General features: G+C 31.6%; 1 protein-coding gene across 2 annotated transcripts in view; it reads right to left on the bottom strand.

The window, feature by feature from the left end:
• Positions 1–11351, bottom strand: part of LOC113514535 (soluble guanylate cyclase 88E) — a 124862-nt gene extending 113511 nt beyond the window's left edge. For both annotated transcript variants that reach the window (XM_052895332.1, XM_031908355.2), the window contains exon 1: positions 11072–11351. The gene's annotated coding sequence lies outside the window, so the exon portion shown is untranslated. The remainder of the gene's footprint in view (positions 1–11071) is intronic.
• Positions 11352–19859: the final 8508 nt, after the last annotated feature.

Raw genomic sequence — 19859 nt, forward strand, 5'->3', positions numbered from 1 at the left:
GTATACTGTGTAGTTATCGTTGACTGTGAAGAACTCCTGTCTTCGCTGCTACTGTCTTTTTAGCTGTCCAACGCAGTCTGACACGCAAAACTCACTGTCTTCTTTTAATTCGTGTAGTAAAATCCGACATCCATGATGACTTATTTTCCAGGTCTCTTTTTGGCTCTATAGAAATGTTTGTATGTCTGTATGCTTGTTTGCCATCTTTGTGGTTTATACCATGAAAAAATATAGCGACGACTAATTTTTATTGCTTCACAAATCTAGCGAGGAATACATAGCTTGCTAAGTAAGTTTCGAGCCTTGTCAAAGCGTTCTAGTGCGTCACACTAGAGGACAAAGCGTGCTCCGTCACAGCGGAACTACCTATGACACATTCTTTATAGAGCGCATGTGTTCAACCAGCATTAAGAATACTTTTCTTCTCGTCTCACCCATGTAACATTTACCACAATCGTAAGAATAAAAATTTCGTAAAATTCCCGTTGCGCATGAATATAAGACATAAATAATATTTAAAACAAGTTTACTAGAAACATCTACAAATATTATGTATACGCATTGATATAAACAAAAATAGTTGCTTTTTTTTCCTTCACTACTAGAAATTGAACTAACACACCCACAGAAACCTAATACACTTTAATACGGTACCCCTCGCGGAGTAGCCTACTACTAGTAAACGAAATAAACTCCGTCTATAAATATATTTGACCTGTCACTTTATCATATTGAAAGTATAAAGTGAGGCTGGTTGCTTTTACGTTTGGAATCAAGTGAACGTGACATAATCACCAAAACCATTTATTTATATTCACAATAGTAAACATAATGATAATAATTCTAGACCTCACGCTACGATTTTCTATGTTAGGGCGATGTACTACTGAAAAGAGTACTCTCAGCTATTTCTGAAAGTCTTAAACAAAACAATATAATTACTCTGTATTTGTGCCACCACTGAGGGCCAGGAAAGGTAAAATAAACGTACCGACATAAATTAATTAATTCAATTACGTCTCTCAGTAAAATACCTATTACATCTATAAAAAGAAACCAATTTCAACGGCGAGCCAACTATTGTGAATCCTATAATTTATAAACATGTTTATTTTAAGTTATTAGGAAAAACCCGCCTCTAGACATGTCCCGAGTTTATCTTTCTTTTCTGTATGAAGTTAGAAACACTTTTACGATATAATATAATAATTATATAAATACGTATTTATTAAATTTAGTATTTCAAATAAAACTGCTCTACAACTTTACACTATTAATTTTTCAATTCAAAGTACTTCGGTAATAATTAAATTTATTATGTTATCTTAAACCAATTCTCCAGATTTCTGAAAACTTCTAACAGTATAATATAGTCACTATATTAATTTTGTTAATTCGTGTGAAGTATTTAAACCTCAAAGAAGTCGATTAAATCTCAGACTTCCAGGACAAACGATAAAACTTGGAGGCCTCAAACTTTTGATATAAATTGTTCTCGTGCTACGATACAACAACAACAATATGATGTACCAACGGGTACAGTATTAAGACACCCCCTTAAACAATCTAATATAAAACTATTAGAGTATTCTGTCAGTTTCATTTGAATTATGATTTTTTACTTTATAGTACTAAGGAGGCAAATATGCATCAAGACCACCTGATGGTAAGCGGCTACCGAAGTCTGCAACACCAGCAGCTTTACACGCGCATTGCTAACCATGAAGAAACATTGTTACCCCTTTTTTAAAAAAGGGCTGTACCCTTTTGAAAAAACCTCAACAAGGAGCTCATTCCATAACCTGAGCGTTCTTGGGAAGAAACATCTCTGAAATTGCGCTGTACGCGACCATCCAGACTCTGATAGAAAGAATGTACTTCAATAGAAAGAGACAGGCCTCAATGCAATTAGGTTTTTATATAGGTCTACAAACATTGAAGTCTACAAACATAGACATCATAGTATCATAAAAGAAATTTATAACTGGATGGCTATAAGTATTTATTTTTTCTCCTTTTATTAAAATTTTTATAACACGGAAGGTAAACAAACATGCGACTAACCTGATGATAAGTGACTACTGCCGCCCATGAACACCTGCAATATCGGAGGAATTACAGGTGTGCTGTCGGCAATTTAAAAGGAAATATGTTCCTTTCTTGAAGGTTACGATGTTTTATAGGTACATATTATATAATTTTTCCGTAATATTTATTCGTTATTATTATCTAATTTTTTTTAGGAGTATCGTTTGAAATAAATTCTAAAATAAATTGAGGTACAATTGGACTGATAAATTGAGGTACGATTGAACTGACATGCCTAAAATGATGAAAGATGCCAAAAACTTCTATCGTTTATATAATAAATAAATAAATTAAGATAAACAGTTCGTTAATAGTCGTGAATGTCGGGACTTTGTGAAAATTTTTACATATGTACTCTTCCACAATGAAATTCTTACCAAATATACCTATAATAGGTTTCGATGTTTAAGGCATTTTTAAACCTTTATGTACATTTGTACCCATTTAATCAATTAAAGAATAGCTAGAAGTTAACAAATAAATAGGTAAATTTAATAGAAACAAACGTACTAAAATATCAGGTAGATTTTAAAAAAGGACTATTATCAATATAGATTAATTATTTCATTTAGTAAGATAATTTATTGTTTTATTTTTCACATTATCCTAGTAATTACTATTTAGTAAACATAATTAGAATTATTTGTATTTCTATTATTAGAACAATCCAAAATAGTTTTGTAACTGAAAGAGATTTATTAAATATCTGACTATATATATATGTATATACCCATATACATATATGTATATACTATATATATATATATATATATATATATATATATATATATATATATATATATATATATATATATATATATATATATATATATATATATATATATATATATATATATATATATATATACCTGCAACAACAAAATATGCCACCAATAAATGTGGCACCGTAAAATACGCATATAAAGGCCGATTTTCAACTAACATCAGTTATAAATTCAACCGTTTTTTGTCAACAGATTGATATATAGTCGTCATCGTAGAACAAGAAAACAAATGTGTAGCCCAGTAATGCATAATTATGAAACATTAAAACGAACATTTTAATTTTTTTAATGCATCATCTGGCAACATAATAAAAAAACTATATGAAAATGTAAGGTATGATATTATGAAATTAAATAGAAAACAGAAAGACAGAAATTAGTTTTTATTCACGTACTTCGTATGACCGGAATATGTTCAGTGATTGAAATAAAAAGCAACATAAACTGATAGAAAGGTTTTATTTTTTGCCTGCCTTTTTACTAAATAATACGATGTGGAGAACATAGCGGTCCACTTGTTTATATTGCCTGAACGTACTTTCTGTAACGGTCCTAAATTCGATTCCGGCCGACAATAAAAATTTGTTTATTTATCAATTATGTTACTCGAAATGTGGGCAAACTAAGTATGATATTCACCACAACGGCAAATTGATATATTCTTCGGATAGTTCTAGTAGGAATTATAGCCATGAGCATATTTGTCTTCTTTTTATGTAATATTAAGCCAGACTGTTGGTATATATTAGACAGGGTTGGCCGACGAAGGCAAACTATTATAAATCCTGTGTTCTTAAAATTTATAGACTATAAAGTCTGCACGGGTACCTACTGCTGTCCCACGCGTATTTCTGCAGCCAAACAGCTGAACTTGCATTTTTAAGGGCGGGATATTATAGTGGATTACTTACTCCCTAAGAATGTCAATACATAAGGAGTACTAAGCATATTACTGTTCACATCAAAAAACATTATCTTTTTCCATCACATTAGTTATTAATTATAATTTAATTAATTTAATTATATCACGTTGTTTAAAAAAATACTGATAATTTTTTTTTAAGGATCATAGTCGAAATAGGAAGATTATTTATAAACAAGTAACAATAAAAAGTTTATATAGTGTACTGTTCAAGAATTGATTTATTTCCTTGCAATAAGTTGATCACTTTTAAGAACGACATGTGCTATCGCTTCGTTTCAGACTGACATAGGTACCTACTTTACGAATAACCTTATATGTTCGCAATGTCATAGTTTGTAGACAAATGATTGCAAACCATTAGGAATAAGTAATATCTACTATCTATATTATGTAGTTACAATATCTATGTATTGGTTCAATAAAAGGTATGTTATATATTGATTGTCCAATATTGAAACAAATGGGGAGATCCAACTTGTAAAGGCGATATCGAAATAGTTGATACACTATTTTCCGCCATTAATTTCTAGAGAAACCCAATATATAGACATCGGAGCGATACGAATATTAGTTACCCATGCCTACAAACCATTCCAGTTCTAAAACATTTTCGTTTCAGTCTGGCAAAGTAAATCGAAAGCCAAAACGAACCTCCGATACGTGGAAATCGAAAAGTTTTAATTCGAAATTCGAATTCTTTTATAGAAAACAGTAGATAAGGTCACGAATTTATATTGTTCGTAAACATAGATTAATAGTACTAGCTGCCTTTCGTAAACAATTTGTACCGCCAAAAACCTTCTCTGCATGTCCCATGGTAGAAAGCTCCTTTAGATTTTATTTTCACTATGTGTACCATTACATATATGTATATTGTTATTATTACATATGTGTATATACATTTATATTTTACTATGTATTATTATAATACCATTAGTATCTTCGAGTGTTGCCTGTCGCATGCATACTAATTGGTTTGTTCGTCCCTTCCTATAGAGGATCCAAGGTTATAGGCTGAAGGAAACACGTTTCATGAAAAGCCATTCGACATTGTTACGGAACTGTTCACATAAGAGAAAGCAAACTTATTTGAACTCTAGCGTAGGTGGTCAACCGTGTATGGAAGTAGTGGTTAGTCCATTCTCGTGATGTGATATCGGAAAGATCGGAAAGGGGAACATGGAATAAGAGAATGAAGTTCTTGTGAGCATTCCCCATGGAATAGACGGTAAAAGACACCGTGGGAGGCTACAACCCTACATAATTGTAGAAGTTATAGTATTTTATTTTCATAAAAAAACACATTTATATGTTTGCATTATTCAAAATTTTTTATGTTTTTAGAATAAATTAATTACTTTTAGAATATGTATATGTGTCACTCCGTTCCGATAATTTAGTAATATAATATTGTTAGTATCTTCGAGTTTTGGTAGTCGCTCGTATGCTAATGGTAGCAGAATTAAACAAAATAATTTTTATCAACAAACCAATGACATTATTACTAATTAAAACATTCTTTTTATAGAAAAAAAAGTTAATCTTTTCAAATTTCTAAATTTAATTGTGTCACGTTTAGACTTTCAAATCATTTCCTTTGTTTTAAATTATAAATTCGAAAAATCCATTGAAAAAAATATTGGCTCCATTTCTCTTAGACTTTCAGTAGTATAAATAAATAATAAAATCATTCTCTTTGGATCAAACACTATAATAGGTAGAGATCTATTCAATACCACAAGTCATTATTAATTCAATTCAAGATTAGATGTCCAATTTAAATTTCAATACCTACTTTAAATTCTATTGATTCATTGTAGATTTTATTGAAAAAAAAAATTATTGGCAAGAATCTTTGGAGTTCAACGATAAAAAAGAGCTAGTACGCATACATACTACATTGCGTCAATCTAAACTAGTTCTTACCTGGGTCTTTATCCATTTAACGGGGGTATATTTTTATCTCATATTATACGTGTATTTCAATATATGTATTTATGTGTACCAAACAAACTCTCTTTCGCATTTATAATAAGAATATTAAGTTTCAAAACTAAAAGATTTTGTAGACAAAAACCAACGAATAATTTAACGGTGTATAAGAAAAATTTAGCTATTAACTTGGAGAATGAACAATGAACTAACGGATGATAAAAAAGAATTTCTAAGAAATGTAAGTATCTATGTATTCTGCGCAGTACTTACCCAAACAATGGGATAAAGGCAAGAGTACTACGTAAAGTACATATTTTAAGTCAAGGAACTATTTGCATTAAGTATACATATCATGTCTATACGTAATAAAATAAAAGTGATTCATCGTTGCGACACGATTTCTAATATCTAGATATACCATATGTTTAGGTAGCAAAACTATGAATACGAAACCTTATAATATTGTCATATTAATCGATTTTCTAAAAAATAAATACATAAATGATTTCCAGAGAGAACGCGCAAAGGTCTACCTGATAGGGTATATTGCTAGTTGTATGGGGGCCAAACTTCATTAACAATTTGGTGTTTGCGATTATGCAACTAGTTTGACTTTCTTGAAACTGGACAGGAAGGATATAGGAGGATAGATAGGATAGATAACCTTCATAAAACAGTATATAAAAACAATAGCGAACGTAAATGATTAATAAATTAAAAAATTGCCTTCCGTCAACTCAATCTGATAGGATTCGAATTGACATCTTTCTGCTGGAGCTGACTGTGTCTCTGATTACATCATGAGAGAAATAAAATCAGTAGTAGGTAATGACGTTTGAAAAAGTGATTGACAATTTACCGACATCTTTAAAAATAAAAAAAAATTGTGTAATACCGTGAATCAAATACAAAGAGAACACATTTAGAAAAGTTGAAAAATAGTTCAGAGACCCTTTAATTCTATTTATATGTTAACTTTCTAGTCAATCACGAAAATAAATTGTTTTGTTGTAAATATGAACACTACCCTTGTTGACTATCAATTAATCTTTGTAGCGCCAAACGTCCATGACGCAACAGGTCGCTACGAATTTAGAAGAAATAAGCATTTCTAAATTGGCTCTTTTATTATCGGTTATTTACATTTATACAGATGTTTTTATGTAACTTAAAATGGTAAATAAACCGACGGCCCACTTGATTTAGAATGGTAACTGTTGTTTTTCTTTATGAACAGCATCATGGACATTACAGAACGCACTATGACGTTCATGGTATCATTTTCATTCTTATAATGATACATATGTATATACAATATTTTGAAAAAGAAATAGATAATATTTTTTAAAATTTGTACCTATTCATTTTTCAGTGTTGTTTATATACATACACAACGAGAATTTTACGAACTTACTGTATTTGTCCTTACCGACAAATGTTTCTACTTCATCCGGAAGTCTTCTTCAAGAGGCATACAGCACTTTGCATAACAGCGTCTCGGCTGCACCGCAGCTCGCAGAGCCCGTGAAGACGTCAGCCTGGGTGGTGGTGTGAACGGAGCAGTGTTAAGAAGCAATGGTGCTGTTGAAGATGAGTGGTTGTATACTGTGTAGTTATCGTTGACTGTGAAGAACTCCTGTCTTCGCTGCTACTGTCTTTTTAGCTGTCCAACGCAGTCTGACACGCAAAACTCACTGTCTTCTTTTAATTCGTGTAGTAAAATCCGACATCCATGATGACTTATTTTCCAGGTCTCTTTTTGGCTCTATAGAAATGTTTGTATGTCTGTATGCTTGTTTGCCATCTTTGTGGTTTATACCATGAAAAAATATAGCGACGACTAATTTTTATTGCTTCACAAATCTAGCGAGGAATACATAGCTTGCTAAGTAAGTTTCGAGCCTTGTCAAAGCGTTCTAGTGCGTCACACTAGAGGACAAAGCGTGCTCCGTCACAGCGGAACTACCTATGACACATTCTTTATAGAGCGCATGTGTTCAACCAGCATTAAGAATACTTTTCTTCTCGTCTCACCCATGTAACATTTACCACAATCGTAAGAATAAAAATTTCGTAAAATTCCCGTTGCGCATGAATATAAGACATAAATAATATTTAAAACAAGTTTACTAGAAACATCTACAAATATTATGTATACGCATTGATATAAACAAAAATAGTTGCTTTTTTTTCCTTCACTACTAGAAATTGAACTAACACACCCACAGAAACCTAATACACTTTAATACGGTACCCCTCGCGGAGTAGCCTACTACTAGTAAACGAAATAAACTCCGTCTATAAATATATTTGACCTGTCACTTTATCATATTGAAAGTATAAAGTGAGGCTGGTTGCTTTTACGTTTGGAATCAAGTGAACGTGACATAATCACCAAAACCATTTATTTATATTCACAATAGTAAACATAATGATAATAATTCTAGACCTCACGCTACGATTTTCTATGTTAGGGCGATGTACTACTGAAAAGAGTACTCTCAGCTATTTCTGAAAGTCTTAAACAAAACAATATAATTACTCTGTATTTGTGCCACCACTGAGGGCCAGGAAAGGTAAAATAAACGTACCGACATAAATTAATTAATTCAATTACGTCTCTCAGTAAAATACCTATTACATCTATAAAAAGAAACCAATTTCAACGGCGAGCCAACTATTGTGAATCCTATAATTTATAAACATGTTTATTTTAAGTTATTAGGAAAAACCCGCCTCTAGACATGTCCCGAGTTTATCTTTCATTTCTGTATGAAGTTAGAAACACTTTTATGATATATTATAATAATTATATAAATACGTATTAATTAAATTTAGTATTTCAAATAAAACTGCTCTACAACTTTACACTATTAATTTTTCAATTCAAAGTTCTTCGGTAATAATTAAATTTATTATTTTACCTAAATCAATTCTCCAGATTCCTGAAAACTTCTAACAGTATAATATAGTCACTATATTAATTTTGTTAATTCGTGTGAAGTATTTAAACCTCAAAGAAGTCGATTAAATCTCAGACTTCCAGGACAAACGATAAAACTTGGAGGCCTCAAACTTTTGATATAAATTGTTCTCGTGCTACGATACAACAACAACAATATGATGTACCAACGGGTACAGTATTAAGAAACCCCCTTAAACAATCTAATATAAAACTATTAGAGTATTCTGTCAGTTTCATTTGAATTATGATTTTTTACTTTATAGTACTAAGGAGGCAAATATGCATCAAGACCACCTGATGGTAAGCGGCTACCGAAGTCTGCAACACCAGCAGCTTTACACGCGCATTGCTAACCATGAAGAAACATTGTTACCCCTTTTTTAAAAAGGGCTGTACCCGGTTGAAAAAACCTCAACAAGGAGCTCATTCCATAACCTGAGCGTTCTTGGGAAGAAACATCTCTGAAATTGCGCTGTACGCGACCATCCAGACTCTGATAGAAAGAATGTACTTCAATAGAAAGAGACAGGCCTCAATGCAATTAGGTCTACAAACATTGAAGTCTACAAACATAGACATCATAGTATCATAAAAGAAATTTATAACTGGATGGCTATAAGTATTTATTTTTTCTCCTTTTATTAAAATTTTTATAACACGGAAGGTAAACAAACATGCGACTAACCTGATGATAAGTGACTACTGCCGCCCATGAACACCTGCAATATCGGAGGAATTACAGGTGTGCTGTCGGCAATTTAAAAGAAAATATGTTCCTTTCTTGAAGGTTACGATGTTTTATAGGTACATATAATATAATTTTTCCGTAATATTTATTCGTTATTATTATCTAATTTTTCTAGGAGTATCGTTTGAAATAAATTCTAAAATAAATTGAGGTACAATTGGACTGATAAATTGAGGTACGATTGAACTGACATGCCTAAAATGATGAAAGATGCCAAAAACTTCTATCGTTTATATAATAAATAAATAAATTAAGATAAACAGTTCGTTAATAGTCGTGAATGTCTAGACTTTGTGAAAATTTTTACATATATACTCTTCCACAATGAAATTCTTACCAAATATACCTATAATAGGTTTCGATGTTTAAGGCATTTTTAAACCTTTATGTACATTTGTACCCATTTAATCAATTAAAGAATAGCTAGAAGTTAACAAATAAATAGGTAAATTTAATAGAAACAAACGTACTAAAATATCAAGTAGATTTTAAAAAAGGACTATTATCAATATAGATTAATTATTTCATTTAGTAAGATAATTTATTGTTTTATTTTTCACATTATCCTAGTAATTACTATTTAGTAAACATAATTAGAATTATTTGTATTTCTATTATTAGAACAATCCAAAATAGTTTTGTAACTGAAAGAGATTTATTAAATATCTGACGTTTTTGTAAATAAAGGTGTTGAGTTACGCAAGTGTCGAAAAATATCTTAAAAAATGATTAGCGAATTATTGGTTGATATGTCGGTTTTCCATACTATAAAAAAGTTTAAAAGTATATATGTATAATACAGCATTCAGAATATCACAACATTAATACTATAGCTAAAAGAAGCGAGTGGCAGATGCCTACCTATATTATATGAATTATTTTTAAAAATAGACGACCTAACTGCCGGATAAGCAAACAACAAAATTATAATTTTATCTATTTGATTATGAAACTTACTGTAATATCAATTCGTTACTACCATAATTCAAAGTTTTAAAACTTGTGTATATATTTTAAAACTCAGGTAATAATTGCATTGTCTGCAAGAGCTACTCCGCAAATATAAAAAAATATTGTATTAAACAACTTAATTAAAGTACAATAATATTTATGCAACGGTTTACGGGAATTTAATTAGCTAACTTGTTGTTTTCCAACAGTTGTACTCGTATTCACTTCAACCCGGAAAACTGATTAAGTACGGGCTTTTGTGGGAAAATGAAAACACAGTCCATTAAATTACCTCAACTTTTTATATAGATATATAAAAAAGTGATAAATATAAGTATTAAATATAAAATATAATTAATAAAATTCAATTAAAGTCAGCATAAATTATTCGTGATATTTGAAAATTTTAATTATGTATTGGGATATACCAAAATTTTATATACTTGCATTATTTTCAATAAGGTAAATTAAGTACAATTACCCATTATTATTAGGTAACAGCATTATTATTAGGTCAAAATATCTTTTAAATACATATTAGAAATTTTATAAGGTTGTTTACATAAGCCTTAATCAACATCTGATATAATGTCGTAAATTTTGTGAATCAAAAATAATATTAGTTTGCAAATAAATACATTAACTGTGAAAAACATACCTTAATATTATCTTACCTTAGGTGTAGATTTCTTCGAAATGTAAATAGTTCTTTTAGTGGCGATTACCGCAAATAAATGAAAGCTAACTTTCCGAACACTCACAAACAAAACACTAATTCAAACATAACCATTTTGATGACACTGGCCGCAAAGAAACGCGGAAATAATTTAAAAATCGCACACATAAAAACGTATCGATTTTTTTATTCAAAGACTTTTTATATTTCGAACGCGAATTCGAAATTACGCTCTGCAGATCGGTACGAATGACATAAGGTCGAGAGCGGCGTGACGCGTTTAGCGGCGACTGCTCAACTGACTTAAATTGGGCGGCCGATCTGTGGATGAGTTGAGCGCTTCGCAGGCGCGGCATAAGGCTGGAAACACATGTTAGCTTTTCCTTGTATGCCTCAATAGATAATAGAGAAATGTCATTTAGATAATAATACCTTCTTAGTACGAGAGCTTAAAAGTTACATATACGAAATCCGATACAAATTCAGGGCCGTCTGAGTAGTTAGTCTCATGTATTTAATATATGAAGTATAATGTAAATAAATATATAAACCATCCATTCAATTTAGCCGCTACTTTGGATTTTTTATGCCGTCACAGGGTTTACTTCTAAAGGATAAATTCTTTATTAAATAGTCTTCTGCATTACCACAGTCTAAAGAAGTCGCCCCTGAATATTAGTTTACATAAATTATGTCAGCGTAGCGCTTTGAAGCTGTTTGTAACCTCGAGTTACTTACATTTCGCCGTATATGAAATCGTATGTGACAATTTCATATATGCTCAGCCTATCGTTGTTACTAGAATTAATTAAGTTTGTTAACAGTATTTCCTATCATCAAAGAGTTAAATGACAATTTATATTGACACACTGGGTTTTGATACTAACCTGATTTAATGTTAAGCCGAAATTAATGAGGTCTTTTTGAGTTAAGGTAAAAATAATTATTTGAAGATTCAATTATATCGAAATTCCCTTTTAATATTTTGGAAATATTTTGGGAAGGAAATCAATACATATAGATGACTCAGGACCAATCCTTGTAACAGATAATGGGAGAACCTGAGAGATATATGGTAAAATGATGATGATATTACTATATGTATGTATGGTGTCTAACTACATCTCGTATGAATATAGATGTATGGTCTATTTCATACGAGATGTAGTTGTGTAAACGAACGTGCTGATAGATTTTTTATTAGCTATTTCTATATGCTAATTTAAAATATAACCACACTTGGTAATAAACACAATATACTTGTAAGTGTACCAATTTTCATTCAGTCCGTTCAGAAGGTTTTGCATGTAAGAGAGTAACAAACATCCATCCATCGGTTCATCTATCTTTCCTTAGAAACTTGCGCATTTGCAATAATAATATGATTCCTCGAAAGAATGTGCAAGAAACTATAGGAGTGATAAAATTTTATTTTATTCATAACGGAAAATTGTAATAAACAAAATTTAGATTAAATTTACATTTTTCGTTTTAAATAATTAAGTTCGTTTTAATTTCGACTAACTACCACGCGAACGGAGACGCGGATACGACTAGTTTATTATACAATTGAGCTGTTCGTGTGTGTTTATTTGCCGGTACGCCGTTATGGGCGCCATACAAGGGTGCCTTACAATCGCAAATGTATTTGGCGCGTTTTAATTGACAATGGACAGACGCACGCGACAATTGGCCACCTCACACGCGCACACTTACGATTCAATAGGTTGCGAATTCAATATTATTAATCTATCAAATACAAAAGACTATTGTGTGTAATTAAAGTCATAAATACAAGGTGAAAATTAAAATTGATGGTTGTATTCTTACCTAACATTTGTCCATACACGTAAATTTTAAAGTATGAAAATAAATTAAATGAACAACTTGTAGATGGAGTATGTACATAGATAAAATATATACCAGATTTTAAGGTAAACATTTTGGAATACAGCTGTGAATTGTGAAATCGCAACCAACGTACTTCAATAGTTTTTGTATGAAGAAGATTTATATGAGGGGTTCGACTACAAACATGAGAGTTTTATATATAAGATATAGTATCTAAGATTTAGGACATAATTATAAATGTATCGCACGCAACTAAGTGGTAAGTGTGTGCTCCTATTTTATGGATACCTACAACGCTATTAAGGAAGTCGTTATACAATATCATTGGACGAGTTGCGATATAAAACAATAGTAAAATATTTGTTTGTCGAATAATTCGCCAGCAAATTAATTCAGGAATTGTTTCCTTCTAATGGTGGCAGCTGCGTTTGCATAAATGGCTTTAATAAAATTCTTCGTTCTTATCTTGATGAATTGTAATAAATATCAATTAAAAATTGTTATACTAGGACAAACTACTATCACAGATGATATAATATTTCTCCTTTATGAAATCCTTTTAATATTACCAATAATAAGTGCCACAGCATCACTCGAGTTCTCTGGTCTTCAGACTATCATATTCTAATCTCCTTCTATTCTGAGCCACCAAGCTATGACCACCTGAGTACCAACCAATATCAAAATCTAGATTAATACATGAAATACTTTTATCCTAATTCAAGCAAATAAAGCCATAATAGTCGTAGTGAAATATTTACTAAGAAGAATAAGTGACAAACAAAAACAATATTACAGTCCGGTGTTAAGTCCGCCAAATGTACATAGAATTTTACTGTGCATTAAAGTTTAAATAAATAAATAAAAGTATTTACCAAAAGGAGATTTTGTATAAAAGTCGTTTGCTTGGGCACCTCTCTCTTATTCGTGTTTCTACCGTGAACCAGTGGTGTTTGCATGGCTGCGTTTCGGTTTTAAGAGTGAGATAAGGCAGTGAATTTACAGGGTACAGAGGAATAACACTTGAGTCCTCAGGAATGTCAGTGTCATGGACGAAACAGTATACTCTGTTATATCCATGGTACTGCTCATTGCTATAGGCGACGGTTATTATTTTCCATCAGGTGGACTGTCAGCTTGTTTGACATTCTAAGTTGCATAAAAAAAAAAAAAAAAAATCATCACTTCACTATTTGTGTAAATTGTAATTAAATTCTGAAAATATTTTTATCTATACAATACTAAAATATTTTAAATTAAATTAATTTTTACCAAAAACGTCGTCCACGTGGCCAGAATATATTAGGTGGGTAAGAATAAAAAGTAGTCGTAGTACGTTCTCCATCCCAAATACTGCATGCAAATTGAGCCGTTAAGACGCTAAGAGATAACATTCAAACTCTATAAATAAGTAAATAATATCTTTGTGTTTATTATTATGCTTTATATACAAACTCTATAGACAATTTCTTCTTTCGGGTTCTCAAGATTGACTGAAAGAAATCCCTTTAAGGGATAAGTCAGTTTGTGTACTTTTTTGTTGTAACTTAATATATTAAACTATAAGTGAATGTACAAAAGCAAATAAATAAATAAATAGATGTAGTTTTGCCATACAGAAAGAAATCACAAACACGGCTAGAATTATATAGAAAATCGAAAGAACGCCCTCTTTTTAAAATATTATATTATGAGTATAACAACGAAAAACTCTTTAAAAGCATTTCTAAATAATATGGCTTCACACCAATACATTTTCAAGTGTGCGAAAAAACAGCTTTTCATTTAATTTATTCATCCGCAGAACTTACCGGTTGATCGCCATTGTGTTACGCCTACTGAGACACGAAACTTGTTCCATAGTCTGTTATTTTTATTAATTTTGTAAGACTAATTAATTTATATTACGTATATTTATTAGATACATTTTAATAAAATTTATTATATTTTTAACTAATTTCATAAGTACAGAGCGTGTTTTTTATTTTTATGTGTTTATTTTTGTACTAGTAGTGGATGTTGTTAATTCAGTCAAGCTTTTTTAATTTTTATTTTTCGAGTAATTAAAAAAATAGCTTTAACAAACCAATTTATTCCGGCCTGCTTCGTTAAGCTCATATTGCTACGTTCAATTTAAATAATAAATAAATATTATTCACTACAGCACACCGCATTGACTAATACCTCTGATTATCTTATCTAAGATTACAGTTATAATATAAATAAGTAAAGTAAGGTAAATAAAGCATGGGTATCGGAAAGATTCGGCGAAATAGAAAGGACACAAAAACCTTTGCTTAGTTAGCAGTTTAGTAATTTCCAGAGTTTGCAAAGAAACGTTAAATTGTTCTGTCATTTATTTTACTACTTATTGGATGACGACAATCGCGATAAGTTTTTGATGGCGTCGCATACCTTGAAAAAAAGCTTAATAAGATAAAATCAGACTTTGTCAATTTTCATAAAAATCAGACTAATAATAAAAAAAGAACTCTGATAATCCAATCGATAAAATTACTTTCTTATAATATTAGTTATTCCTCGCGGTTTTGCCCGCACGCATCAATGTATTAATTATCCTATGTGTCAAGTTCGGACATAACTTATCCGTGTACCAAATTTTATTCGAATTCGTTCAGCTGTTTAAGTGTAATTGAATAACAAATATACTCAACACAAATTTTCGGATTTATGAATATTAGCACTCGTAGAATAAAGGACGAAATAGAATTAACCCCCTTATTTATAAAACTAATAAATTTGCAAAGTGCTTTAGTTGCAATTTATTGTGGTCGCCTTATCCTACAGATGCAAATCGCTGCCGACGACAAGAGAACTCAATCTCGACGGAGCTGTTATGTCTTACGTGATCGCAATATCGCTGGCCACAGGCAGGTTTGTGCACGAGTGGCACCACCTCACCACGGTCACCCCTGCCAATTCTAATATTAAAAATACCTAATCATGTACAGCAGCGTGCAATAACATGTAAACGCTTTTATAATTTATCGCAATAATAATTTGTCTTTGCAATATAATATTAATTACAATCATTAGAGTTTATTTTCGTTTCGGTTCCGTATGCCACGTCTAAATAAATAAATTTATTATAGAAAAATATTTAAATTTTTAATTTTAACAATTAAATCTTTAAATTATATAGCAAACCAGCTGACGCGGCAAACGTTTTTTTTTTTTATGGGTGAAAATGAAATGGTAACTCCACCTGCGCTATCGGTATACACTGGCAGGGTACCAGTGAAGAATGATAGGTGAGGATGAAGGCCGGTCAGTTGGCCCATAGTGACCAATTAAACAAAAAATTAACTACTATGTTTTCCAGGGGGAAACCGCTTGGAGGTCGACCTGATCATCACTAATAACTCCTTTCCCCCACCCGGTATTATTTTTATTATAGGTTAGAATTACTTTATCTCTCAAGTTAGAGTAAAAAAAAAAATAATTTCAAAATTTTATTATATTAATTAAGAAGTTTTGCAGATTAGCATGAGCACTTGGCACGAAATTTCTATATCTAAACTAATAATATAAAGAAAGAAATTATTTTTATTTATAATATATAAGTTCACATTATCAGGGAGTAATAAAACCGCACGAAGCCAGGATGGGTCGCTAGTATTAAGATAAAAAAGTGCATAAGGTCATTGGCATTCCGAATATATTGACAAAAACAATCATCAATAGGTAGCTACCCTAAATCTATTACTGGACAGGCAACTGCCGCTGATACTATCTTATCGACGTGACACTTGTTTTACGACCTGTGACAAAATCATTTTTAAAGCCTTCGCAAACGTTGGACATTTTGTCTAAACAAAACATTTTCCTGAATAATTCGTAAATTAGCTCAATATGTGTGTATTCATTTTTTTTAACATGAATATGGAATGGAACCCCGTTTGTGTTATCGACATGTGCTGGCAGGATGCCAGAGAGGAATGATAGATGAGGATGAAGCCAGGTCCATTTGTTCATCGTGACGAATTCAGGATTAACCACAACGGTATCCAGGAATAATCGCGTATAGGTAATCCAGACGGAATATATTTTTGTTATCTAGTAATAAGACTATTAGATCTATTAACAATTATCTTTTTCTCCTTTGTTTATCTGTTATAGATTTTTTATGCATTTTTATGTATTTGATAATGATGTACTAAATACCTATCCATGAAGGATTGTTACTCGTCGGTCTTAGAAACTAGACCCTCTAGATAAATGGCAAGCGAATCGATTGAATCAGCGAAACCATGAAATAGAATGAGATAGCAACGTCCGATGTCTCATTCCAACTCATGATCTTATGATAACGATTCCACCGATGGATTCGTTTGCATCTTGTCTAGAGGATCTGGTATCTAAAATCGACAAATGACAATCCTCGGAATATATTCAGTACATCATTACCAAATACGCATGCATAAATTTGCATTCTATAACGCATACACAAAAGTTATCATCATCATATCAGACTTTAACTGTCCACTGTGGAACATAATAACTGGGAAATCTTCCCAAGGGTGAGGCCTTGAAGAGATTTTCCAGTAGTTGCCACGCTTAACAGGCGGATTGGCAACCGCAGTTGGGCCTTGGAGACGTTTTAAGAGTGATGCTGCTGCCCTTCCCTTACCTTCCGTTAGTCGTCTCCTACGACATCCATAGGAAAGGAAAGAATGGCCTATTCTATACCGGGACCACACGGAAAGTAACCTCATTATTAGATAATAACAACATTGTCAGAAAAAACAATCGTGAAGAGAAATTTTGCCCGTAGACAAAATATCCCTCGTCTGTACAGGCCATTAGGATAAAATAAATACGCCAGGTAGTATCACTGCCGAGGCGACATCTGTCTCGCCTCTCATTTGGGCTATTGTGTGTATAGTAACATAGCCTATCAAGTTACGTGACAAGCGTAGAAGCTTCCTAGTCTTTCTACACAGATTTTGCGTATCTACTTCAGTGTTCCAAGGATTTGTACACGTTAGAAAGCTACGGTATTGTATTTCATGATTACATTTAAAACCAATTCTGAACGTGTGACAATCAGTACGGATTTTATTTTTATGATTAAATTATTGTAATTATCGCATTGATTTCATGTATTTCATCTTCACATGTATTTTAAAATGACATAATTTTTATCGTGCCTCCTATCAAACTGTTTATATTTACTCCTCCCCATTCAAAGATTCCCTGGAAGAGATGACTTTTAGTGATAAGGCCGCCTATTGCTTTCAATTCTTATAATTGTTTGTATTAATAATAAGTTTACTACTGTAATATTTTGGAGGAAACAATAAAAAGTATCTATTTATCTATAGATTAATAGATACTTTTTATTGTAAAAGTATGTATTTACTTTATAAAACTCTTGATTATTGATTCCATCCTCAAAATTTGGTGATCTATCAAGTTTACATAAATATTTTTAATTATCTACTATTATTAAACTCCTTTAGCATTACATAAAAATTTTAAACTTTTAAAAGCTTAGAATGGAACTAAATATCGCTGTATGAATTTAATTTTAGGGCATTTTTAATCTTGGTTCAATAGTCATTAGAACGTTGCTAGTGTAGTATTATCTATATTATATATAAATTCGAGTTTAAATTAACATGACCCTGTTATGAAGAAGAAAAAAAGACGAAGCGAAAAACGAAAGAAAACGTCAGGATACTCATCATCAATCACACGTCACGAATGCGTCAAATTCCAGTCATTCGGATTTCCAATTTAGATAAATTTTATACGTAGAGTGTGAATGTAAAAAAATCTAAATTAATGTGAAAGTGCGACAAGATATTTTACTACTAGCCCTGTTTTAAATATTTGATATTTAATCACGCTTAAATACCGGAATATATCATACAATTCCGATATAATATAATAGGAAACAAAATTATATATAAAACATTTTTAATTTTCCGCTAAAACATCAAGTATGATTCCAAAATTTAACAGCATCATACAATTGTATAATTTTGCTCGTCTATTGTATCGTGACAGTCAAATAGTATGATATCAAATCATTCTACAATTATTACATACAATCCGCTACAAATTAAAGTTCCATCTCAACCATTTGGATAAGTGGCGGTCCTTCACCGTGCGTTTTTCAAGGCACTTTCTTCCATTTCCTCTCTTTGGAATCAACTTAGTTAATTAATCAAGCAGTATTTCCGAACCGAGACGACAAAAGAAAAGAACATATTCTTTTTAAAAGGCCGACAGAACATCTTTAATGCCTCTGGTGTTGCGGGTGATCATGAGCGGCGGTAGTCACTTTCCATCAGGTAAGCCACATGCACGTTTGCTCCCTGTGTTATAAAAAAAAAACTTAATTAACGAATAAAATGTGGTACAAAAGGCAAACTTTTTTTGCCTTTTGTACTAAAGGATTTTCTAGCAATCAAAATTTGAAATGTACAGGGATATAATGCCAATAAACAGGCATATAATGGGAAAACTAAGGAAGTGACAGCAATGCAATTTACGAAACATGACATTTTGCACAAGAATTTCTTATATGTACCCATCGTAAGCGCCAAAATGGAATATACTGTTAAAAAGGAATTTCACGAAATTCCTACAGGAATGGTATAGAACAGGTTTCACACCTACGCAATCCATACTAATTCCAATATCTTTATGTGAGTTTTTTTTATACAACTTAGAATGGCAAACAAACTGACGGCCCACCTGATGTAAAGTGAAAGTGAAAGTTTATTTGTTATGTCTCTATCAGTCAAACTGAAATTCGGATTGCACGTAGGTAGTATTTGTCGTAGAGAAGGTCATAGGCTATTATTATCACGGACGCACGACCAAAGTTGCGGGCACAGCTGGTACCAAATACGACGTGTCTGCCAAATTTCATGACAACTGGTCAAGTCGTTAAGGGTTAATGA

Source organism: Galleria mellonella, unplaced genomic scaffold (assembly GCF_026898425.1).
Source record: "Galleria mellonella isolate WM207_F2 unplaced genomic scaffold, CSIRO_AGI_GalMel_v1 utg270, whole genome shotgun sequence".
NCBI lineage: Eukaryota > Metazoa > Arthropoda > Insecta > Lepidoptera > Pyralidae > Galleria > Galleria mellonella.